The sequence below is a fragment of the Lissotriton helveticus genome, chromosome 11 (assembly GCF_964261635.1).
Source record: "Lissotriton helveticus chromosome 11, aLisHel1.1, whole genome shotgun sequence".
Taxonomy (NCBI): Eukaryota; Metazoa; Chordata; class Amphibia; order Caudata; family Salamandridae; genus Lissotriton; species Lissotriton helveticus.
The window spans coordinates 233,641,610-233,668,998 of NC_136072.1; the positions used below are offsets into that span (position 1 = coordinate 233,641,610).

Below are 27,389 nucleotides of genomic sequence, written 5' to 3' on the forward strand. Positions count from 1 at the left end.
CTTACTGCAGCATATATCAAGTTGGACGTCTGACAATAATATTATTTCCATCTCCCAATATGGCTTCTGTGGAGGCCGTTCCACCATAACCCAGTGCCTCAATCTCTTCCTTATACTGAGCAAATATACTGTCGTGCAGAAGGGAGCTGTCCACCTTGCCTTCATGGATCTGTCATCGGCCTTCGACTGTGTTAACAGGGGTAGGCTGTGGCAGACCATGTGGGAAAAAGGTGTGGACACAGGGATTGTGGATTTTTTGGTGGACTTGCACAGTAACACCAGTGCAAATGTTAGGTACTCAACAAATGGGGAAACCACTGGTAATTTTAACATCAAAAAGGGAATGCGCCAGGGTTGCATCCTGGCCCCATTTCTTTTTAATTTTTATATCAATGATTTAGATGCTGCACTACAGGAGGTACAATCAGATTGCCCCAGAGTTGGCCGGCGGGGTATTCTTGTACTTTTATACGCAGATGATACGGTTTTAATTTCTAGAACGGAAAAGGGTCTCCAGGCACTTTTGAATGCTTTTAATATTTTTATGACCAACAGAGACCTATTGGTCAACAATTCTAAATCATATATAATGCATGTTGGCTGACAACCGGAAAAGAACTTTATTTTTAAACTAGATGATGTTCTGATCCCCATCACTCAAACATTTTCATATCTAGGTCTCGTATTTGATACAAAGCTTAGCTGGGGCCCTCATGTGGCAAGAAAGAAAGGGGAAATGACAAGGGTAAATGCCTCTATTTTTAATTTTGCCACAAAATTGGGGAAGAAGCCAAATAATGCAATGATGAAACTCTAGAATGCAAAATCAATAGCTACCGCTGTTTATGGCAGTGAGTTATGGGGCTACGTAAGAGGGGATCAGTTACAGGTTACTGAAAACTATTTTTTAAAACGTCTCCTTTGTGTTCCAGCCAGCACATCGAATTTAGCGGTACACGAAGAACTGGGGACTCAGTACCTATCAGATATTTTTGCGCTAAGACCACTGACAAGATGGGTAAAATTGTGGTTAAATCAAGATATTCCGCTTACCCACCTGATTGTGAAAGACCTTGTGTCTCAGGACAACTCAATGTGCGTGCCCTGGCTAAAATACCTGAAATCGTGCTTTTTGAGGCTTGGATATTTGAATCTGTTTGAAAACCCTGGTGGGATTGTAAAGGGAGATGTGGCAGCAATTAAGCGGGCTTTTTATATGGATAGAAGGGCCCAAGGAGAAGGTGAAGAGCTCATGAAACCTAATGTTAGGAAATATGTCATGTTGAAAACCTGTTACACCATGGAACTATACTGAACATGTACCTTCACCTCTCATGAAAAATTTCTGCTGACGAGGTTCAGGTTTAATATTTTTCATCATCTTTTAATTAGACCCAAGTCGGATATTTTTAATAAAACTGTTGCTCCCTGTGGCTGCGACGGGAAGTCTCCACAGGATATGCTCCATTTTATATTTTTATGCAGGTTTTATGAATACCCACGCAGATGTTACCTTGTTGCTCTTTTAAAGAAACTAAATTTTAAGACCAGCACTTATGTATCTACAGCTTTTGCACAGTGACAGTGTCCTTCATGTTATAGAATTTTTAAAATTAACTGTTAAATTGAGAAATTGCCTGGACCAGTGATTCTACGCCTCTAAAGGATGTTGAGCTTATTTATTGAAAGACCTTATATCATGCTGTAAACCCAGTATTAACTACATTTTATTGCTGATTTCGCCTACTTACTCATCAATGAAATACGTATATCATGTCCGTTTGTAAATGTGATTTTAAACATGAAATGTTCAATGTATTTTATATGTGCACTTTTATGGTTTGAAACAAAACCGAAATAAAGTCTCTATTGAATTGAATTGAACTTATTTATTGGTTCCAGTGAATGTGAACATAACTTCCTAATTTTTGGAGGATGGGGACTAAAAGGAGTAACTGATCCAGTATTTCCTGGAGTTTACTACGTGTGCGGTAATAAAGCTTATTATAAGCTGTCTGCGCGGTGGTACGGAAGTTGCTATTTCAGAATAGTATTTCCGAAGATTTATCATGGAAAAATAATCACTGGAAGCAATGAAAACACTAATGAGCTAACACGAAGAAGGAGCGCTAGTTTTTCAGAAATAATGACATATTTAGTGCATTGATACCTTCAGTGGGAGTCGTTTTAAATTCACATACAATCTGTCAGTTGTCAACAGTAGTTGATCGTCTTTCGACTGATACTGCTGGAGGTTTCTTGATGATTAATGCAGAAATGGTTGCAATTAGATCTATGGTTTTGCAGAATCGACTTACGCTTGACATATTATTGGCCAAAGAGGGCGGAGTCTGTAAAATGTTGAAAGTGCAACACGGTTACACTTGCATACCGGATAAAAGCACAGAAATTAAAGGATATATAAAGAATATTATGAAATGCAAGAAGATTTAAAACCACTGGAGGAAGACAGTGTATGGGAAAGACTAACCAAAAGTATTTCTTCAGTAGGGACTTTGTTTACTAATATAGGGAATAGTTTCCTAGGACAAGTTTTCCCTTTAGTAGGTATAGCAATAATAGTTTTGTCAATAATAATATGGTGTAAGTGTTGCACTAATAAGTTGAGAAGGAGATATGAAATAAATAGAAATGGAACCAAAAGTAAGTATGAAGAGATACAATTAGAAGAAATTAAAAGAAAGTTATACGAAAGAATGAAATAAATAAAGAATAAAGATGAAAGCAAGAATAAAGAAGGGAAAGAAAGTGAGAAATGCTAAAGTTGGCATCTGATTAGGGATGGGTAATTTTGTGATGGCTTTAAAATGCCATCAGAGAGGGGATTGATGGAGCAAGCACTCATAGAAAAGAGACTTGCTCGGACACAATCTTCTCACGTAACTTCTAACCCTGTATTAACCTTGTATCGTGTAAAATTAATATGCACAACAGATGACACAAAAGAAAAAGAAGCTTGCCTATCTGTTTTACTAATAAGTAACTCGAGCGAGATTCTAAAATGGCTTCTCACTGAAAAACATTAGTGCACATGCGTCTACTGCAATAACGTAGTTTGACATGCAGTCGCTTGGAGGGAATTTCTTGCACAGTTACTAATAAAATGGCTGCTTTGAAACTCACATGCTTTGCTGAAAACTAAAACAATCTATTTTACTAATGCTTATGCGGTAAAAGCATCAATAAGTAAATGGGGTTAGAATAGAGATAGGTGGTATACAGTGAAACCCTTTATTTTTGATTTTAACATTGGTCTTTTTGACTCTTTCAATAGTACGTATAAATGGGCCTTTTGCGTGAACCAAAGTCTGTTCCCTCCTGATTGCTGCACATGCCTAGTGCGATTGAACTGTAAGAAGTGATGTGACTCATGAACACGTCCAAGGTCGAAAAGGGATACATTCCTGGGAAACGGAACAACAGTCTACTGACACGGATGGGAACCCATGAATATTTACAAACTTGTGACAATTAAAATGTGAATGCGGTGTGACTAAAGACTGGTGAATAAACATTAAGGGGTGGAATTTAGAACAAAAACCGAAAGACTATATTGGAATTTAGAACAAAAACCGAAAGACTATATTGGAAAAAAAGTATGGAGTGATGATCACTTCCCTTTGCCTGCCCAATCAGAGTTAGTATTTTTGTAAGTTTGAAACATTAATGGGTGGTACATGAATACCAAAGAGTATAATTGAGGTAGTTCATAGTTAGTTAGATGGAGATATGCTGAATCCTGCCGAGCTCGGAATGCTGTCGGAGTGACGAGAGATGCTGAAGAAGAATCGATTTTCAGAACCATTTATTTTAAACTAATTAATCTAGAAGAAGATTGCGGAAGAATCAGGAGGAGCAAGAGTGTGTCAGAGAGGGGTGCTACGCAACCGTCGGTGGTAGAGGGGTAATCTATCTATCCTGTCCCGATTCCTGACCTGAAGCCTTTGGTCGCCAGATCTTTCCTTGGGGACCCTTCCCAGCTCCTTGGCCAGGGGGTTGGTTTTAACACCATACTTGGTAAATATAATTATATGTCTGTATATGTGCCTATGTCCTTTTCTCTCGATCCTCTCCTTTCTATGCCTCGTCAGTGCATAGTATAAATGTATGTATTTCATAGTTGTATAATTGAATCTTCCTTCCTATGAGAGAAGGAGACTGTTCTTTATTTTGTAAGTGGTTCACATGAAATTATTCTTAGATAAAGATTTAAAATATTTCCTGACTCTGATCATTCATATTTTGAAAGAAAGTTGATTTATGTCATTTCACCATCAACTAGTTCAACTAATGGTCCATCGACCAGAGGAAAGAACTTTTTGATCAGTGAAAGATTAGTTAAGAACCAGAGGTAACTAATCTTGATATGGTAACAAACTAATAAACATGACCCTAGCGGTTATTGCCAGGTTGTTGTGAATGTGTGTATGGGCCCAGGTGAGCATATGGTGCAGAAAGTAGATTTTTTTGTTGCAAATGATGGATAGCATGCTTTCAAATATGTGCTTAAAGTACCTGCAAACATTTGCCAAATCCAAAGAGCTAAGTCCTCCTGGGGTCTCGAATTGGAGGTCTTCAATGTTGCAATGTGTTTGTGTAAAAAAGTTATGCAAGTTATCCCATATATATTCTACACAATTCAGTGTTGAAAACCAAGTTTTTTTTAACAAGCTTTATGAATATTTTTCCCCTATGTTCATTGAGGATTCTTTCAACAGTACATCACTTTTGGGGTAGGAGTATTGAACCTGAGAACAGGAAAAAGGGAAAATGCATCCATAGAACACATTTGGATGGTGAGAATCATGTGGCATTTCACACAGTGTGTAAGCACCTCAATTACATTGTTGAAGGCAGTTGCTGTTATAATTATTGAAGCTGGTGGTGGTTCTCCAAAGAGTACTGTACAGGTGGACTATCCTACTACACCTACTCTGTCCTGCATGATGTACTTGTGCCCCCTCTCTGGAATTGTTTTTAAGTGCTTCCACGTAGAAGTTATCCCATGTAACTAATTTGTTGCAGTGCCCCTGGATAACTGCTTGCTGTAAGTATTGCAGTACAGCTATTTATCTGTAACATTTTTTTCCATTGCCAGTATTATAGGATGCTTCAAACCATCAGTTTGTTTTGAGCTTCCTGAAGTACTTGTGCACAACGGTGTGTAAATAGTTAAATAAGTTATGTTATGTTTATTTGTTAATAGTTTGGTTTAAATTGTTTTGTAATGTTTTAATAAAATGTATTTGTAAAGTTATAAAAATGTATCCTGGTAATTTTAGCTATAGGCCACAAACATACCCATACAAGTATTCATACATGAGCTCGCACACGTATAGAGTCATTTACACAGGTACTGACACACCCACACATACACTCATACAACCACTCAAAATCCAATATACACATGGAAACGGTTACTTAGATAGACTCATACATCTATACAGCCAGCCATTCATACACCAACTCACAAACTCCTACAGTAATTCACAAATCAAGCAACACACACAATATAGTGCCTTTTAAACCCAGCTATACATTGATACTCTCACGCCCAAACAGATACCAATACAGCTACTCTCATACCCAATCACACACAGATTTAACTACACATTCATGCACAGACCAATGCAGACACTCACACACCCAGGCAGTCATCTATACAGCCAATGACCACCCCAGACTCACATAGATACAATCTCTGACACACCTAGGGACTCACTGATACAGTCACTGACATACCCAAACATGCACCGATACAACCAATGATACACCCAGCCACACTCTGATACAGAAACTGACACACCCAGGTGCATACTCATACAAGCAATTACACTCCCAGTCACATATTTATACAGCAACGTAGACATTTAGTCAAACAGTGATACAGCGTTTCAAACATCTATATACATACTGATACAACCAGTTATGCATCCAACCATACACTAATATTGACACTAACACAGCCATACAAACACTAATGCCTCCAATAATATACCCAGGCACACACTGATGCATACGAGGACACACCCAGGAATTCACCAATGCAGACACTGACACGCCAGGCAGACACCACAGCAGGCAATGACACAGCCAGCCATTAATGCATTCATTAATACACCCAAACACACACTAATGCATAAGCTAAGACAGCCAGGCAAACACTCGTACATACACTAACACACTCAGTCACACACTAATGCATATTCTCACACACCCTGTCAGACACTGATGCATACACTGACACAGCGAGGCAAACACTAATGCAAACACTAACATACCCAGACACTGACTCATGCATACACTGACACAACCAGGCATGCACCCGTGGAGACACTGATAAACCCAGACATACATTGTGAAGACTCTGATACACACAGTGATCCAATATCACAAACAGGCACACACTGAAATACACCGATGCATAGACTGACACACCCAGGCATACAGCAATGCAGACACCGACACATCCAGCCAAACATTAATGCATCTACTTACGCGCCTAGGCATACACTCATGCATATTTTGGCACACCCACTCATACATCGATACAATCTCTGACACATTCAAAATAGAGAGTAAGCTCTTTGTTTGACCAGATAGTGGTTCTAACAAAAACCATTTTTTTCCAAAAGGGTTTAACAGTTTTTTGATTTAAAAAAATAGTTTTGAACAAAAAATTAACAGGGCAGTATAAAAAGGGTAAGGATAGTGAAATGTAAAGATGCAACTGCCATCAGCTTTTCAAAAACATTATGTAGTTGCCGGCTGCACAAAAAACAACAAAAAGAACCCTACCAGCAGTACTTCCCTGTATCCAAGAATAGACCTACATAAGGATTTTTTACAGCGACAGCCATGTGGAATTTTGTGCAGTGAATAACCATGTAACTCAGCTCTTCGCAGACAGCTGGTATTTTAATGACTGTAGCTGATGATGGTTCTCCCAAGGATGCTGTAGAGGTCAACTGTCCTGCTACACCCGCTTTCTCATGTATCATCCAGTTGTAGACCTTGTCGTGAATTGTTTCTAGGTGCTTCCCCATGGAACTTGTCCCATGTAAATACTTTTTTGCAGTGCCTCTGGATAACTGCTTGGCTCAAATATTGTGCTGAACATATTTTCCTGATACCTTCTTTTCCCCAGAAGGTACTGTATAGTGCTTCCACACATCACTTTCTTTTCTGCGAGGTGGTGTGTCTTCCTCCTTAACTTGTTTCTTCGTTTACGGTGGGAGCGCACGCCGAACCAGGATTCTGACTGCATTTTCTTGATGATGCCCGTATCGTGACATAATCTTGCTGCCAACTTTTGTTATCCATCTATGAACTTTTTAGCCAATGTGGTAAAGGGTAGATTCGCCCACACTTTTGTTTGTACTTCTACATTGAGTTTAAACAGTAGAGAACATAAGTGCACAGTGCAGCACAAACACATCACACTTTGGTTTTGAGGCAGGAATTGGATATATTCAGGTTCCATTTCTTCCGGACATCGATTAAGTGCATCCCTTGAAAAAACAGATTGAATCTATGTTATTGCCACCTTTTTCTGCTCCCTCCATTCTTTGTTTTTACTGGTTACTTATCTGGTAAACCATCAGAGTGTGCCCTGAAGAGGGTGGGTGGTCGGCTGATCGCCGGCACCAAAATGTGCATCTACACCAGCGCTAGAGCCTCTGGGACACCAATCAAAGATTATAACTTGTATAAGGATAATCTATATATAAAAAGAAAAACAGACAATTTATACTATATGTAATAAGATTTTAAAACAGGTGAGTTATTAATATACTTTTGGAATCGATCATTTTTGTTAGCTTGTCTTTATGACCCCTTTTGGGTGGATTGTTGACGTTCAATGCAATGGCTCTACACATGTTGTTATAGTATGAATTTTTGAGTGTATGGATTTGGTATGAGTGGCATGTGTGAATTTTGAATGACTGAGATATGTATTCTAAATGGTGGGAGGTTTAAGACTTTTTCTAAAATTACATGCTTAATGCTATGCACAGCTATCGCAATGAGTGCAATTGAGGCAAATTGACACTGAAAGAAGTCGATCGTCTCTAAAACATCACCAAACAGTTCTTCCACCTCAATCTCAGAAGATACTGCAGAAGATCATTGTGCCATGTAGATGTTTACCTCAAAGAAATGTGCGCATGTTGGATTGGCTGCATATGACGAAAACTATCAGTCAAAGAAATGTCGATGTGCCAAACCAATAAAGTCATACAAACATTTTCCAAAGATTACATTGAAAATGAATAGTTGCTCGGTACCTTTGATCATCGATAGTGGTGCATCGATAAATGCTTGAAGAGGAATACAATGAAGTATTTCCAGTGCCACGACTTGCACCATCGGAAACCAAAGTATACACATTGACTGCATCGACACCCATAAAAAGTAATGGTTAGTTTGTGGCGACAATGAAACAAAATTAACTTGCAAGCACTCATCCATGTCCTTCAAGGTACAGTGTTAAGTGCCTGTCTGCTTAGTTGCATACAGCTGCTGATATGGGACTGATATTGGTGAACTACGATATGAATGTTTATCAGGAAATAGCAAGTCAAATCCCTTTGATGTTTAATGGTTAGGGAAAACACAAGAATATGAAAGTAAAGTTGCATATTAATAAAGAGGTCTGTCCTTTTGCTCAGAGACCTAGATTAATTGCTTTCCATTTACGAGATGCTGTTGAAAAAGAACTTGAATCATTGCTTAAGAAGGACATCATTGAGCTATCAATTGGTCTGACACCATGTGTTTCTGCCATAGTGGTAGTGCCCACAAAAGGACATTGATGAAGCTGATCAAGCAACTGAATGAGAATGATATCCAATTCCACACATTGCGGACATAATAACACAACTGAATGGTGCAAAGGTCTTATCTTGATTTAAATAAAGGTTATCATCAATTGGAACTCGAAGCAGATTGCAGGTACATTACAACCTTTTCTACACATGTTGGGCTGTTTTGATACTACAAGAGACTCAGTTTTGGTGAGTCTTCGACTGCAGAAATTGTCCAAGGTGTCATTCGACATGTCATACAGCCTGTTGTGAATGCACTCAATTATAGCGATGACACACTGATTATTGGAGCTCCTCATACGGAGCATGATAAACGTCTCATGCAAGTGTGTTGTTTACTTAATGATGCAGGTTTGACTTGGTTTGCAGACAAGTTTGAGTTCCACAAGACCAAATTAAAGTTATTTGGCCATATATTTTCAGATTGGGATTATGACACCTGATCCTGCAAAAGTACAAGCATTGTCGAATGCGGATTCCCCACAAAATGTTTTTGATACGTTCTGGACAGTTACTGTTCACAATACATGTAGGAAGCTGGCTTTTTATATAGTGTACCATAATGAGGTACACTATGTAGAAAATCCAGACAACCTTCATTGGCTTTCAGGGCTTACATTAATAATCCCAAACGCTCTCGTGTGGTAGTGTGGGTTCGCAGTTTAGGCTTAGAGGGTAGTATTAAGCATGTATTGTACACACTGAGTCAATAAATGAGACACACACTCAAGAAGAACCTTGAGACCAATTTAGAAAAGGAAAATGGTACTTCCCAGTATGCCTCTGTTCTTGGCATGTAGAGCTGCAGAGTTGTACACTTTAGCATTAGACCCCCACCTGGTGTTGGGCTCGGATGATTGCAGGTTGTTGTTGTCTTGGAAGAAGTCTTTGTAGTCATGAGATAGGTGACTCCTCCCTTGGACAACAGTGCGCATGGGCATCGACTCCATCCTTAGATTGTTTTTCGCCATGATGGGAAATGATGGAGATATAGTAAGAAAAGGAGTATGTCCATGCGTATGCACCTAAATAAGATGAGAAACTGGAACGGATACAAGTCTCGGGGAGGCGGGAGGGTGTGTACAACTCTGCAGCTCTACATGCCAAGAACAGATGCATACTGGTAAGTATCATTTTCCATTCGAGGCATATGAGCTGCAGTTTGTACACTTTAGCATCGATTGTGCAGCAGTGTCTACCCTTAGCGGTGGTCACCTGTATCCATTGCAGTTTGAAATAAAGTTCTAAGGACAGCTTGGCCCACTGCAGCTTGCTGCTTGGCTTGCACATCACCACAAAAGTGTTTAGTGAAAGTATGTGGTGTAGACCATGTAGCTGCCTTGCATATGTCCTCTAATGGTATGTTTCCTAAGAAAGCCATAGAGGCTCCTAGTTTGCGAGTAGAATGTGCTCTAGGAGGAACTGTTAAGTGTACGTTTAGCTTTAACATAGCATATTTGTATACACTTTACAATCCAACTCGCAATCCCACCTTTGGAGATGGGGTTGCCTTTATGAGGAGGAGAGAAAGCTACAAACAGTTATTTTGTCTTCCTAAAGGATTTAGTTCTATCTATGTAGTATAAAAGAGCACTTTTAACATCTAGTGTGTGTAATGCTCTTTCTGCAACAGAGTCTGGGTTTTGAAAAAACATAGGTAACTCTACTGATTGGTTTAGGTGAAAGGAAGTGATGACCTTTGGAAGAAATTTTGGATTGGATCTAAGAACCACCTTGTTAGGATGTACTTGAAAAAATGGTTCTTGTATTGTGAAAGCTTGTATTTCACTTACTCTTCTAAGAGGTAATGGCAACAAGGAAAGCAGTTTTCCATGTTAGAAATTGCAGTTCACATTTATGTAAAGGCTCGTACGGGGGTCCCATGAGCCTTGTGAGTACTATATTTAAGTTCCACACGGGAGAAGGTGGTAGACTTGGTGGGATTATTCTTTTCAATCCCTCCATAAATGCTTTTATTGCTGGTACTCTAAAGAGAGACAGGTGTTGGCTGTTTTGTAGGTATGCTGCAATTGCTGCAAGGTGCAGGCGCATGGAAGAATATGCCAAGTTAGACCTTTGTAGATGTAAAAGGTAACAGATGATAATCTGGATGGAAGCATCCAGTGGATCAATGTGATTATTTTTGCAATAAATTGCGAATCTTTTCCATTTAGCTGCATAACACGCTTTAGTAGTTGGTTTTCTAGCCTCTTTAATGATATTCATACAGTCTGGTGGTAGGTTTAGGTAACCGAACTCTAAGACTTCAGGAGCCAGATCGCCAAATTCAGTTGGCTGGGATCTGGGTGTCTGATTTCTCCATGGTTCTGTGTGAGCAGAGATGGTGTGAGGCGTAGGTTTTGATGTAGAGCCAGAGACAGTTCTAGTAGTGTGATGAACCATGGTTGGCGTGCCCATGTGGGAGCTACCAGTATCATTGTGAGAGACTGTTGTCGGAGCTTGCGCACTACTAATGGAATGACTGGGAGAGGCGGAAAAGCGAACGCAAATCTGCCTGACCGGTTCATCCATATCGCATTGCCTTCGGACTGTGGGTGTGGGAACCTGGCGGCGAAGGCTGGGCATTTTGCGTTTTCATGGGTGGCAAACAGATCTATGTGTGGATGCCCCAATCTTTGGAAGAATGGTTGAAGAACTTGTGGATGTAGTTCCCATTCGTGAATCTGTTGTGTTTGCCGACTTAACAGATGTGCTATCTGATTGTGGACTCCTGGGAGGTGCTCCGCTAGCAGATGTATGTTTTGAGGAATGGCCCATCTCCAAATGTTCTGTGCAAGTTGGGACAGTTGCAGAGCGTGTCCCCCCCCCCCTGTTTTTGTATATAGTACATGGCTGTCATTGTCCGTCCAGATTAAGACAGCTTTGTTTTGTACTTGAAGTTGAAAAGTCTTGAGTGCTAGGAATATTGCTAGCAGCTCTAGATGGTTGATATGGAACCTTTTCTGTTGAATGGTCCATAGTCCTTGAGTTGTGTGATGTAAGAGATGGGCTCCCCACCCTGTGAGGGATGCATCTGTTGTAAGCACTACTTGTGGAACAGGCTCTAGGAACGGCCGGCCCTTTGTCAGATTTTTGGTGTTCCACCATTGCAGAGAGCGATATGTGCGGCTGTCCACCAACACCAGGTCTGTTAGTTGACCTGGATCTTGGTTCCACTGTTGTAGGGGACGCATCTGCAGTCTTGCATGTGGTACTATGAAGATGCCATCATGCCTATTAGTCTCATGAACACCCTGGCTTGTAGAGACTGCTGGTGTTGAAACTTGGTGACTAAGTCCTGAATGCTCTGTATCCTGGCTGTGCTGGGATACGCTAGAGCTGTGGACGTATTTAGCGTAGCTCCTAGATACTGATGTATATGCGAAGGCTGTATGTGCGACTTGGTGTAGTTTATTGTGAATCCTAAGTCGTGTAATGTTTGAATCATTTGCTGGACACTGAACGATTTTGCTTTTATTAACCAGTCATCTAAGTAAGGGAAGACATGTATCTGTTGTCTGAGATGTGCTGCTACCACTGCTAGGCACTTTGTGAATGCTCTTGGTGCCGTGGTTACCCCAAATGGAAGGAATTTGAATTGATAATGTTGTCCTTCTAGTACAAACCTTAGATACTTTCTGTGAGCAGGATGTATGGGGATATGGAAGTAGGCGTCCTTTAGAACTAGTGTTGTAAGGAAGTCGCCCTGTTGTAGTAGTGGAAGCACCTGTTGTAAAGTGATCATATGGAAGTGATCTGATTGTATGTAGTGATTCAGGGGCCTGAGGTAGAGTATTGGTTTCAGTGTCCCGTCTTTTTTGGGATTTAGAAAATACAGCGAGTAAACCCCCATTCTCTGTTCTTCTGAAGGAACTATCTGAATAGCACCCTTCTGTAGAAGTGATAACACTTCTTGTCGAAGCAGAGTCAGATGGTCTGTAGACATTGGACGCTGTCTCGTAGGTATGTTTGGAGGTGTTGCTGTAAGTTCTAGGCAGTAACCATGTTGAATAATCTGTCTCACCCACTTGTCTGTTGTAATGGATTTCCAGACAGGCAGGAACTGTGTTAATCTGCCCCGTACAGGAGTGGTATGCTGTGGGGGGAGCAGAGGGAAGTCATTGCTTGGTGGTGGAAGAGGATCGATTGTTATTGCCACCTCGACCTCTTCCTTTGTTATTGTTTCCTCTACATCCTCCTCTAAAGTATCCTTTATTATTGGAGGAGGTTTGTGACTTAAAAGATGATGTAGTGTCTGCTCCAGTCTGCTTGGAGCCTCCTCTGTAGGAGGAGCGACGAAAGGAGCCCCTATGTTTCGTAGACTGTAAAGCTCCCATAGACTTAGCTGTGTCAGTGTCCTTTTTCATCTTTTCTAGTATGTTGTCTACTTCAGGACCAAATAATTGGTTTTGATTGAGAGGCTGGTTTAAAATGGTAGTTTGTACCTCTTGTTTAAACCCTGTGATGCGTAGCCACGCATGTCTCCTAAGTATGACACTGGTGTTTATCGCTCTAGATGCTGTGTCAGTGGCATCCAGTGCACATTTTATTGAGGCATTAGATATTAGCTTGCCTTCTTGAACAAGTTCTTTGTACTGATCTGGTAGATGTTGAAGTAGTTTTTCTAGCTGATCATAATGTGCCCTATCATAACGAGAGAGAAGGGCTTGTGCATTTGCTATACGGCACATGTTTGCCGCTTGTGCAGCTACCCTTTTCCCTGATGCATCAATTACTTTTGATTCCTTATCAGGTGGGGGCACTTCTCCTGATGTTTGAGAATTGGTCCTTTTCCTAGCATTGGACACCACTAATGAATCTAGTGGAAGGTGTCCTTTAATATAGACTGGGTCTGCAGGTGCTGGTCTATATTTCTTTTCAATACTAGGATTTAAAATTCTTGTGCGTACAGGATCTTTAAATACTTCTGGGGCATGCTTGATTACTCCCTTAATCATTGGAAGAATTTGAGCAGTCCTCAGAGTGCTCAAAAGTGTCTAATAGAAATTCCTCTTCAATATCGTCAGAGTGCATAGACACTCCATGGTAAACAGCAGCTCTGTTTAACAGATGACTAAAACTAATTGGGTCTTCTGGAGGGGGAAGGCTTTGATGGGTATGAATGTGGTTCTGGAATGTCAGGCATATTCTGTGGATTTGGAAAATCATATATGGGTAGCCCTGTTGGGTTTGAAAAATCCCATATACCCTCATCTATGTGGTCCGAGCTAGGCTCTTCCTCCTCCTCCCCACCCACTAAGTTATATTCATCATCATTTTGCTGTGAGGAATGTGATGATAATGGAGAACGTGCAGGAGATATATGAGGGGATATGTGAGGAGGTATAGAAGAAGGAGGAAGAAGAGGTATAGGAGAGGAAGGGTGCATAGGAGACCATGTCAACAACCATTGGCATAGCCAATAGGTCTTGCCGTTAGGACCTTTTAAGTGTTTAGCCATGCAGCACATCATCCTGGGTGCTGTGCCGCTAGGAACTGAATTGCTATACAATTGCTACACACTGGGACATGCAGTCAAAGGAGGCGTTGGTGCAGATGTTAAGTTATAGTTGTGAGCGTGATATGGGGTGAGTGAAATCTTTGTGTGTGACAGTTGAGAGAAGCAGGATTGAAAGAGTTGTGGGAGAGAAACGTGTTGTCAAATGCTGGCTGTGCTAGCTGAAAAAATACATGTTCTGGTTAGAAGTGGAGGTGGAGGTGGTTACGGTGGGGAGTGGTGAGCTGAGTCGTGCTGCAGCTCTGGACAGATCAGCAATGGCTGAGAGAGGGAAGAGTTGTGGTGCAAGAACAGGGAGGAGGATGCGTTAGAAGGAGCGGTATATAGAGGGGAGAGGAAGATGGGAGAAAGCACAAGTGTCCGGAGGAGAGAAGTGAGCAGGAAGGAGGGAGACGTGTAAAGGCCGAAGTATGTAAGAGAAAAAGACCTGGAAGGGTGGGACGTTGTAAAAGGTGAGGTAGGAAGCAAGCATGCAAGATGGATGAAAGGCTTGGTGTAGAGAGAGAGGCACATTGAATGGCAAGTCATAGAGCTGAAGGAGAGAGAAATAGGGAAAGAGACCGGGAAGAAGCAGAGATGGAGAGAAGATAGGGGAAATGTGAATAAAAGGTGATGCAGGCAGAGGGCTGCACCTGTCTCAGGGTGCAAGCGGTCCATCTGGAGAGATCGGAGCTTTAGGTGCATAGGGAGAGCTGCTCTTGGCTCAGGGTGGGCACAACATTGTGGTGTGTGAGCACTTCACCTGCCGCAAGTAATGAGTGACTTTGCAAAATGTGGGTGTCCTTAGCCCACCACAACAAGCAATGAGGTATATAACAGTAACCACAGCAGAGCTAAATGCTTGATGTGCACATAGGGTGAACGTAATCACTTAGCTTGCACAGGCAAAGAAAAAAAGCAGAAAAACTCCACTGGGCAATTAAGGCAAAAGCTATGGAGAAGAAGTATGTAGTATGCGTAATAAGTATATTGGATGGTCACTGGAACTTAATAGGACCTGGCGTCTTAAAAAAGGAAACCCATTTTCTTACATCCATTACGGTCTTCTGATTGGATTGAATTCCAGGGAAAGAGTTTTAACTTCCAGATCTTGCGGGATAAAATGTGTCCAGCTTTTATCCTTCATACCACTTCACACATCATTAATGGAAACCCTCCTGTAGGTGCTCATGATACTCACACTCAGTTTTGCATGATATTTGAAGGTCTGATTATTGCATGCTCTCTTTCAGACCCCTAATATAGTACCAATACTAGGGTGACAACAGCATCCCATATGTAGGCAGGACGCTGTTCACGTGTACTATGTAAATGGTCTAGAATATTAAGAATAACAATACCCACAGGATATATGTTTTTTCTAGGAAAACCTATATGACTGTTGCTTTTCACACAAAGGTAGCGGTACAAAAGGGGGTGGTGATGGACGGAACATCTGAACCAATCAAACCATCACACCCAGTCAAATCAAATCAAATCTCTTTATTCAGCACTTCAAAAGATACCATTAAAGTACATAAAAACATTTAAAAGCCACATTAAAAAGATAAAAACCATTACATTCATACATATCGGAGGTTTCCTATTATCCAGTCTCTATTTGCAGGGCATTACAATCACTTATCTCTCTCGTGTTCCTTAGTCTCATTGCCACCTTAAGCATCTGTGGCCTTCTGCAAAAACAATAGGGCTGCCTTGGCGTGTTTGAATTTTGCTCGTTTCAAGATTCCCACTAGGAACTTACGCCTGGGAGATGAGTAAAATGAGCATAACAGTACAAAGTGAAGGGTATCCTGTGGAGACCTATTGTCGCAGCCGCAGGTACCCTTCTGCTCCACCGTTGAAGTAAAACCAGAGGGAACAGACAATAAATGATGCAACATCTTGAACCTGAGACGGGTCACATAAAATCTGTCTTGTGCAATATGAGTCACTGATAGATAGGGTTCCATTCCACTTTCCGTTTTCAGTAATCTATAAGACACAACCATGGATTTACGCTCTTCTATAGCCGCCCTGCTCATGGTTGTCCATTCGCCAAACAGTTTCTTGACCGTTGTCTCATTCTGGGCGTTAAGGGCTTCATGCACGGTAAAAAAGTTCTTACAACCAATAGCCTCTAAAGTGTCTTTTACATATTTTATCCAGGGGATGGAGCTCCCTTTGTCGCGATTCAGGCAGTCTTTGATGATTTGCCTGCTCAAACCAGCCTCAGGGTTAGACCAGATTTTGACCCATGCCAGGAGCGGCCTGATCTTTAATTAGTCTTCAATATAAGATTCTCCCAATTCCTCGTGTATGATATAGGATGGGGTGCTTTGCGGTACTTTCAAAATCCTTCTAAAAAACTTATTTTCTTCTGCCTGGACCTGGTATATGTTTGCAAAGCCCAAACTTCCGACCCATAGGCTGCTTTAGCGCAGCATATTGATCTGTACAAATTCATCACTTGGTCCGGGGACCATCTACCCAGTCTTCTCCCATAGCCCATTATAGCCCCTGACGAGGCCACCAGATTTGCAGTGTGTTTGTCCACCAGTGATTTAAACTTTAGGAGCCCGTCGAATAGTACACCTAGGTAAGAAAAAGACTGGACCAGACCTATTTTGTGGGAGCCTATCTTGTAAGCAAATTTCTTATTTGGTCTTGCCCCCGCTAACATGACGTATGACTTGTCCAGATTTGCTGAAAGATCAAGTGTGGCCATAAATCTTACGAATCCGTCAATCAACCTCTGGAGCCCCAGCGGTGTTCGGGCTAACAACACCGCGTCATCTGCGTAAAGCAGGACGGGGATTGGGCGGGAGCCTATTTGGGGGGGAATCCACTCCAAGTTTACATAGTTCCCTGTCCAAGTTGTTAATGTACAATGAGAACAGAAATGGAGCTAAAATACAGCCCTGCTGCACTCCGCTCATGCATGGAAATGGTAAGGTCTTACTTCCATCTTGGTTATAGCGGACAGACGCAGATGTATTCCAGTGTAGGGCCTTGAGGATGTCAACTAGATCTTGTTCCACCCCATGGCCTATCAGGGCCCATAGTTTCTCCCTGTTCACGTGATCAAAGGCCGCAGAGAGGTCCATGAACCCTATATAGACCGCCTCCTTGCTGGCTATAGTGTACTTGGCGATCAAGAGGTAGAGGTTCAGGCACTGATCCGTGGTTGACCTTCCCTCCCTGAACCCATATTGGATGTCTTATTTTGTTGGTTACTATCAGCCCATTCTGACAGGCGTTTTAGAATGACGCAACCCAACACCTTCGCCGTGACATCAATAAGGGATATTGGGCGATGGCATTGGGGGTCATCCCGGTTCCCTTTTTTAAATATTGGTACGATCGTGGCCGAGGACCAAGAGCGCGGCAGGCCTGCCTCTATTGTCGCATTCAAGACCCTCGTGAGAATGGGAGCCCACAGTTCCACTTTGCTACGGTAGAGGTCGGAGGGTATACCATCTGGGCCAGGCGCTTTGTTTTTAGTGAGCCACAGAATTGCCCCTTCTACTTCTGCCAAGGTAATCTCTAGCCCTGCGGTCAACTTTAGCCTCTGCCCTTCATCATAGTTTGATTCGCCTGTATGATTATACAAGTTCTGAAAGTGGGCCTGCCACTGTTCTGGTAAGAGGGTGTTCAGGATTTGTGGGGCGTTTGAGTCTTGGAAACATGGTTTATTTTTGATTTTCCAAAACTTGGACAGGTCTCTTCTTTCTGCCGCCTCCCTTAAATCCTCCCAGGCTTGTCTTTGGAGGCTAACTTTACGAGTTTAACGTCTTTTTGTATATCAATCTGATTTGGGCTATTCGAGTACTATCCCTGGGACGCTGTTTTAGGCTATATTTTAGATCTTTATGTGCCTTTGAGCATTCTTTGTCAAAGCATCGAGGTGTGGTGGCTAGTGCCCTGGCTTTGGTGGTCTTTAGAAGTACGTCGATGAGGTGTGCCATCTCTTCGAAAGCAGTCACTACCACCACTCCCTCGTTATTTAGGTCGAGGCATACATTTATTGCATCTGACCCTGTGGTTATTAGGCTTTTATAAAACGTATCCCCGTCTATTTTGGACCATCTAAGCCTTCTCCCTTGGTCTGTTATCCTTCCTATCTTATCTACTCTGGGTGGTGCATTCTTAAGTTTTAAACATTTTAGCTCCACCACCAATGGGTTATGGTCGCTATATATACTATTTTCAATTGCCGCCCTACTGACCCATGTTTTAAGAGTAGGGGAAACCATAATGAAATCTATGTACGAGTGACATCCTCTACCCTTAAAGGTTGGGCTGAGTTCTCCAGCGCTACCCATCTCGACCATGTCCATCGTATGGACCAAATTATGCCTTTTCATCACCTTGTCTATTTCCCACCCCTCTGGGGAGTGTACAAAGTGTGGCCCGTTCTCCACTGTGCATCATGACCAGTCATTGTTTAGTGGTCTTAAATTCCCAAAAAGGTGGCAATTAAAGTACCCTACAAGGACGACACGAGGGGCCACTACTGCCTTTGCCACCGATAGCTGGGCACTTAAGTGGAAGTCTAATTCTTTTATTGCATTTCCCCTGCTATTGCACCTACAGCATTATACCAGTTTACCAGTATGATGTTTATCCCTTTAGAGCGAAGGCCTACCGCCTGCATATTCTGCGATTTCCAGTTATAGTTGGACCTTACCCCTTCTATCCGGAGATCTACGCATATTAATAGCCCTCCCACCGCTCTCCCTGAGGAAGACCTTTGGGCAGGAACTGGGAAACACTTAAACCCCTCCATGGTAAAGTGATTAGAATCAATCATCCAGGTCTCCGGTAAACATAGAACGTGAAACCTGGTGATGTATTCTCTCCATTCCTGTACATTATATTTGGCATCAAGTCCTGCTATATTCCAGGATACGATTTGGAGTCCATCCTGCCAATCTAGTATGTTTACCTCAACCCCGAGTGGGTAATTGGTCCTGTCTCCCTCCGCTATGGTTATTCCATTTGGGACAAATACAATGTCTAACTTTGTCCCTTCTATTTTCTCTGAGCTGGGTGCGTCCCACATATCTTTCCTCTGTGCCTCATGATCTAGAAGCTGGGTCCCCCATTTTTGCTCTGGCTCACCCTTCTTGCTGCATCCCTCTCTCATGCTTTCTCCGAGGGTAATGGATAGTGTGTTTCCCTTCAGTGTGTGCTCTTTTATAAGTTTTCCCTTTACAGGTTGAGGTGGAGAGTTTCCATCCAGTGGGAGTCAATCCACCTCCTCCAATACGCTGAACCTATTCCAGTGGGCTTGTAATGGGTTTATAAGATCATATGGGAAAGTGCCCTCCCCTGGTGCTCGCCACTGTTGAATTCTATTTGGTGGGCCATAATGGCCCCTCCTGCGAGAAGCCCTGTTAGGGTAGACTAATCTCCAGGGTGGGGTAGAATAGAAATAGGACAGGTGTAGTGGATATATTTGGGTGATTGATCCACCCAGGGGGGCATTGCAGATATGATCCACAGCAGAGGTGTCCCTAAAATGTATTACTATGATATCTCCTGCCACAGTTTTTGGTCCCTCCCCAATCCACTCCACTCTTCTGACAGCAAGTATTTTCCTTGAGATGTTTGAGGGTAATGGTCCATTTGCATTTAGCCATTGCGTACACCTATTTTTAAAATCAGACTGGTTTTCTCTTCTCCCTTCATCTAGGGGCGGGACTCCTGTAAGTGCTACAACGAAGGGCAGAGCTTCCGGGGGGAGGTTAATGGTCGGCAATCGGGCTGGACCAGCTTTAACTGGTACGTTTCTTATTTTAGGCAAACTATTTTTAATCTCATTTTTGCCCTCCTTGGGGTTGGGACCGGTTTTATCATTGTTGGGGTTAGAGTTTTCTACTCCCTGGTGGATCTGGCCATGAGTGGTGGTTGTAGGACGAGGGGGTGGTGGAACTCTGGTGGACTTGGTGGTAGTTAAAGGTGTTCCTACATTTATGTTCGGTGTAGGGGGGTTTGCTGATGATGCTACAGTATCCCTATATGTATTTCTTGGTGTGCCGCCCTGCTCAGGCGGAGCTGGATTACCTAAGGGATTCACTGGCTTTGTGGTCCCTACCCCCCTATTATTTAAAATAGAGACTAGTCTGTCAATCTTGGACACCAGGGGTTTGATATGGGTGATGATAGTCTGTTCCAGGCATGCCTGTAGGTCGGCCACCACGTTAGTGACCCAGCAAGGTATACCTGGTGTCAATTGCGGCGTGTTGGTTGTTGGTGTCACCAGATTATGATTGGTTATGTTTTTTTCCCCCCATTTTCTTTTTTGATAAACTGTCTTTTCTCCTTCTGGGGCATGATTTACTTATTGTGGGGATTTCCGATCCGGGGGGAGAATTCAGATCTGTAGGGGTATCCTCAACTACTATGGGGGGTTTCTGTGGGTGCCTGTGCGCAGGGAAGCTCAACATAAGATGTTAAATAGGAGCTTAAATCAGGGACATCTGTTACAATAGCTGAGCAATCCCCTCCTGGGTCTTGAGTACATACAGTGGGTGCAAGTGAAAACCTTCTCTCTGTGTTTTCGATTGCCGTTGCTACAACCCCTATGGTTTTTTTGTAGCATCCTATCTATTGCTGTTAAGCTAGGTAAAGGCTGTGGCATGGCCGCTTGCAACCTGGTATTTGGGCGCGTTGTGGAAATCTTTGACCTTTTATCCGCATTACTCATTCTTTACAGGTGATTACTGATTCAGTGGTGGGTATAGCAAGAGTCCCCCACCAGGTCAGTATTTACTCCTTCAAACTGGGAACTGGACCGATGTTACAAACGTGTGGGGCCAGGGGGCTTTATATATTAGTTAACAGTACCTTTGGTTGATAGCCTACACTTCGTCGGCGTCCACTGTAGATGAAAGAGGGGTTGCCCGGCCCGGCCTCAGAGGGCCCACCCTTCGCCCGCGCGCGTCCCGTTTGTGCGGGAGACTCTCCTTGCTTTTCTAGCGCCTCCGGGCGCAGTGGTGACGTCAGGGTCGCGTAGTGTTCGCCGGGGCACCTGGGGATTGTAGTCCCTGCCCTCGCGGCGTTCCAGCTGGCGGTGTGGTTTCCCTGGGTGTTATGCCAGTAATGAGCAATGTTCTTGTGCCGTTCCCCTCACGGCCAAAAAGGGACCAAGAAACTGCCCTGGTAAGCTTTTTAGCGTCCCCCGGACTGCCAAGCCATGCCTTCCTTCGACCGGAAACAAGTGTCCTAGGACCGGTTTCTGGCATTCCAGCCGTCATCAGCCAGGCTTGCTTGAATCCAGTGGCAAAGTGAGCAAGGGACTCACAAAAGCAGGTGGTGATGGACGGAGCATCTGAACCAATCAAACACTCACACCCAGTCAAAAGATCTAAGTTGGCAGGGTATGCTCAGACGTGAGTCTCTTGCTCACTTTGCCACTGGATTCAAGCAACCCGGGCTGAAGTCAGCTGCAATGCCAGAAACCGGTCCTTGGAAGCTTGTTTCCGGTCCAGGGAAGGCATGGCTTGGCAGTTCGAGCTGGACTGTTCCCATGAGACACAGGGTCAGACTGACTTGCATATGGCCATGTCTGAATTGGGGTGGCAGAGTGGGCTAAAGAACGGTGATGGATTAAACCCAGATCTGTTGACTGGGTGTGAGTGTTTGATTGGTTCAGATTCTCCGTCCATCACCACCCCCTTTTGAACCATTTCACAAGAAGGTGGCATTTCAGCTGCAAGAAAACTGATTTTCTTGTTAAGTAATGTTAGTAATATTGATAAACATGTGCTTGTGATTTCAGGACAGAGTCACAATTTCGCTCCTCCTCACTTCATTCCATCCCCCGGTTGCCGGTGGGACTGCCAATAGGCCCTATTGCCAAATTAATCCTTTACATAATTGAATACGGTAAAGGATTATTGTGATTGCAAAAGTTATGGACCAATAAAGAATTAAGATCTACGGTGGAACAAATAATACTCAAACTTAAAACAAAATCCCCAAATCCCCTGTGCACACGTGCTACCAGTGACAAATTATCAGAAGTTGTAGCCCTTTAGAATTAATGGAAACAGGAATGACATTCGAGTTATTGAACTACGATTTACAATGTGAGCGTTGGAAAATTCTTGCATAGTGCATCCAACTAATGAGGGCACATTTTGGGGGAGTACGAAAGTTGTTACATACTCTCCCTGCTTTAGGGACTCCGTTGGACAATAAAAGTAAATGCATTTCTGTGTGGTATCTATAAAATCGATCTAGTGCAGACGTACTCTCCTTTCACGTTAAAGTTTCATCAGAGCCAAGACAACACAGGGTAAAAAAATAGACAACAGGATTTTATCATCTCTCACATTTTAAATGACCAAATGTAGTTGTTAAAAACAGCAAATGCTAGCAGTCAGCGATAACACATGCCACCTCCAGAGCCACCAACCCTGGGGGACCATTTGAGCCAGGGGAGGCGGGGCAACAACTAATAGAAAGGGGTGGTGAGGTAGCGTCAGGAGTACCAACTTCTGCCGAAGATCCCAACAGACAGTGAGGAGGAGGAGAGCGGGGCTGAGAAAGCAGATCTGGCCAGGGAGCTGGAAAAGCTGTGATGGATCTCCAGCCCCTCCATACACAGCATAGGTCTACTTGCATGCGGAAAGGCGGGGCACAAACAGGCAGCTGCTATGAGGGCGGTCACCTTTGTCCTATAACCCTGGGGGCTCACACTGCCGCACGGTGCTCCAACTCCCACAGAGAAGGATTGCAATACAACAGCCTCCCGGTCCCCAGAGCCACAGGAGGAGCTTACACTCTGCTTGCAGCCTGGCCTCCCAGTGTTAGTGCTACGGCGGAAAAATCTCTCCTGCAGCGCTACCACACACTGCAATACAATAACACTCTGTGGATGTGGTTAGTCTCCCCGAAGCGTGGTAAACAGTATTTCTTCTGGATAGTCAAAAAATATTTAAATTGTAGATACAAAGGAAGAATACTAAAGGCAGCGCTCTGCTCAATCAGTGTAAACTGGTAGTTCCAGCACACAGGTAACGCAAAATTTTGCTATTTCCCGCTTCCCATCAACCTGACCCCACGCAACGAGCACAAGACACTTTTACCATTCACTATCCATAACTCAGGAAGCAGTTACACTGCGAGGGTCGAGAATCCTGGTTCTGGAGAATCTCCGACAGAAAACAATTGAAATAGCTCACGAAGGACATCGTGGTATTGCAGTCATCAAAAGAGTTCTCCAAGACCGAGGTTCGTTCCCATTCTAAGATGAGTGTTGAAAAGGAACTCAAGGTCGGTTATCTGTGCAACTTCCTTTCTACCAAGATTACTCAACATACTCTTAACATGTCAGAACTCCCTAAGCATGCATGGGAGAGAATTGCCATCGATTTTTTGGTCCACTTGATAAAGGAAATCATATGATGGTAATCGTGGATGAATATCCACGTTTTCAACAACTCACGAGTGAGGCATCGAGAGACTAGATCGTGTCTTTGTGACATGGGGGTTCCAGCTATTTTGAACTCTGATAATGGCCCACCTTTTAACTGTCTGGAACATTTCAACATAAAGCATCCGAAGAAAACACCTTTATGGCCACAGGCCAACGGACTCCTTGTGCATTTTAGGAGTATGCTAAAGAAAGCAGTACAACGTTCCATTCTTGAGAGGCTCAGTTTAAAAACTACTGAATTCTACCCTCTAAGCCTATCCGTCAACACCTCACTCGACCACTGGTAAATGTCCTGCAACTCTGATTTTCGGGAGAGCAATGACAACCAAGTTACCTCAATGGACCAACAAAAGAGAAGGAAATGGGAACACAACTCATAAAAAGGACTTGGGTAACAAGCAGAAATCAAAAGCCTATGCAGACAAGAGGCAAGACACAAAGAACATCAAATCAAATTTAAGAGAGGAAATCTAGTGATCGCCCAAAAAACGCACAGAATGAAGTCTGAAGCGTCATATGGTGCTGAACCTTTCTACGTAGTGTCCGCCAAGGGACTTATAGTGACTGCACATTGTCCCTGAAATTTTGTTAGAGACTCTTCTCACTTTCGGCCTTTGATTCATCGGTCTTCTGATCGAGATGGTAAAGCAAAGATAAAGCAAAGACTGAACCTGAAAACTCAGTGACTGCTGTTACTTCTTCACCGTCTTCGACGATCTGACACTGAGGATGACAGCTCCCAGTAACCAGATCAGGTCGAATAATTGAAGCGCTAAGGTTGACTGAAGAAATGCAATTGTATATGTTTATATATGGGTATATATTATATATATATAGATTCTGCAAAACAAAATTGTAATTTTTCTAATTAACAGAGGGGGAGATGCAGTGTCTTGCGAGCTTTATGACGGAACCTTTTTGGCTCCGAACGGACTCAGAGCTGTGACATAGGTTTAGAATTTTGAGTTTGCAGTTACATACACATGAATAAAGATGTGTAATACTAAGATCTGTGTGTGGCATAGTTATTCGCAGGTACCCAGGCTGGGGAAGAAGCCACAAATAGCTTCACCCTCTCCCAGTAAAGTGGGACTCGGCTCGACTAAAGAAAGGGGTGTGGCAACATTAACGTGAAAGCGCCATATGGGGTGCTTGAAAACATAAAAGAAGTGAAAAAATATAAGAAAAAAAAACATTTGCCCACGTTCGGGCCGCAAGCAACAAACTAAGGGCACGGCCACCACTGAATCAGCATGGCGTGCCCTGCTATGAAAAGAAAAAAAAAACTAAAGGTGGAAGAGGTTGTCCTGCCTGCAACAGCAGACAAGAGTAAAACATAACCAAATAGTGCTTGCAGGCTGTAAGTAAAGCCTAATGAGTAACAACACATGTAACAGGGGGTGTCATGATGGGAGGATACAAAATGAGACATAGCGGTACTAAGGAGGGACTTCTAAGTATATTAACTAATGGAAAACCACAGTTTCCAAAGGACAATGACACAAGCCAATAAAAAATATGGGTGGGGAGTGGGCGAAGCTTCAAATCCATACTTGAATACAGCATGCCTCGCAGAGCAGCGCATGTGCTGCACAGGCTCTACCCAAAAATGATGTATTTTGCTCATAAATGCCAGGACTCTGATGCTGATGGCTTGATGAGACCTGGGAATGACAGCACAACATACAACTCGATGAATAAAGCACTCACTAACTAATTGTGTATATTACAAGGAGATCACGTCCCTCCAAGTAATTATAGACACTGCTTCCAGCCCTGGACTTTTGTCACAACCGAATGCATTCTGGGTGGTGTAGCCTTGTTTTGCTACCATTGAACTAATTAGCCTAACACACCTAAAATCAGTGATTTAGAGGTTACAGTTCAGGACTCAAGATGGTCTCCATAATGACCTGGAGTAAAGTGGTCACCCTAGTGTAGCAGGTACCAGTGCTAGACAACCATGCAGCCCACCCTCAAACTAGGCACGCAGGGAAAACACCCTAAAAGGGGATATAGTTGGCATTGGCAAACATAGTACTGTAAGATGCAGGACTTGCACAGCGGTAATTGAGTAATTATGGTCAACAATAAACTTTATAGCGTGCGAGCAGGGTTGGACGCTGTCTGTACCTCCCAGCGAAACTGAAAACTAATGCAAAGCTCCTCCCAATGGAAGGAGACACCCTGTTGCACCGCTCTGTAATTCAGACTGAAAAGTCTTTCTGATTAATCATCAAAGTTAATTCTCATCTTGGGGTTCCAAAAAGTATTTAATTGTTCATCAAAGTTTCCGTAACATGTGAGTTACTGATTGTACATCCAACATTAACATCATCAGATATAATTCCTTCCCCAATGCATTTCGGGCTAATATGTAAGCCCTTCCTCAGGGGACAACTCTACAAAAAAAGGAACAAATCAACATGTCATTGTGTATGCCCAAGAAAATTAATGTACACACATTATCACATATCACTGTGTTTGTGACCGGCATTTCAAATCAAAAAAAGTACTGTGTCATAGGAAGGCCTGCCACAACATTATATCGTCTTTTGCAGTTGAAGCTGGAAAGTACAAATGTTCTAATATATATTATGTGTACATGTAAATGGAGTGTACATTGTATATTTTTATCTATAAACTAAACATTTGTGCCCATCTGCATATTTCTTCAAGGCTGTGAATTCCATTTTTAAAATAATGCACACATCTACAAACAAACCATACTACCCGACATGAAATAAAACAAGCTGAGGAATGCAAATCTGGCTTTAAAGTGTTATGCACTCCTGTAACACTTTATATTTGGAACTCTAAACTAATCTTAGTCATGCTGCTCCTGGGATTTATTATATTATAGAACCCATGCCTTGAGACAAGAGACATTTTACTAGCAAGGATCTCAGAGCTTTGTTTTGGTTTTATTAGTGCTCTGAAGCAGGCTCTTGCCTGAAAGAGCACTATATAAAAAATGAAATACCACAATTAGAATTTTGAAAAGAACATTTAAAATGTATTTCACGTATTGCATATTACTTGAATGTGTTCCACATATTAAGGGGTAGTTGACCGTGTAAGTGCCTCAAAGAAATAACATTTTCAAACAAAGAGCAGGAAAGTTTGCTTGGCACATTCAAAAGGCCAGTTTTTCAAGAAGTAAAACAATAATATTGTGTTTAATGATGTAATGATGCAATGAAAGCTCTCAGAAAAGCGAGAAATGACTTGCTGTTGCAGTCTTCTGTGTGGTTCCAGTTTCTCCAGTCTCCTTTATAAATGACAATCACAATATTTCACACCTGGACCTCTGAACCCCTGGAGGTGAAGCTCGGAAAAACAATATGAAAGGTCCTGGCCTGGCCCAGCCCGGCCCGATCCCAGAACTCATAACATATTACTGAGACCTAAGACCCATTACCCTTAATGACTTGGCTCCTTTCTATGAGCCCGAAGTGGAATCTATGTCACCAGCTAGTTTCTGGAAAATGAGTTGATGTGATCGATTTTACTCAAAATGTATAAAATGCTTGTCTATCTAGGAGAACCGTGTCCATGTACCAAGACACGAGCACTATATCCCACCTTAGCAAAG

At 42.6% G+C, this 27,389-nt stretch overlaps 1 protein-coding gene across 1 annotated transcript in view; it reads right to left on the reverse strand.

The window, feature by feature from the left end:
• LOC144791612 (von Willebrand factor A domain-containing protein 5A-like) overlaps positions 1-27,389 on the reverse strand; it is a 680,207-nt gene that overhangs the window by 101,134 nt on the left and 551,684 nt on the right. The window lies entirely within an intron of this gene.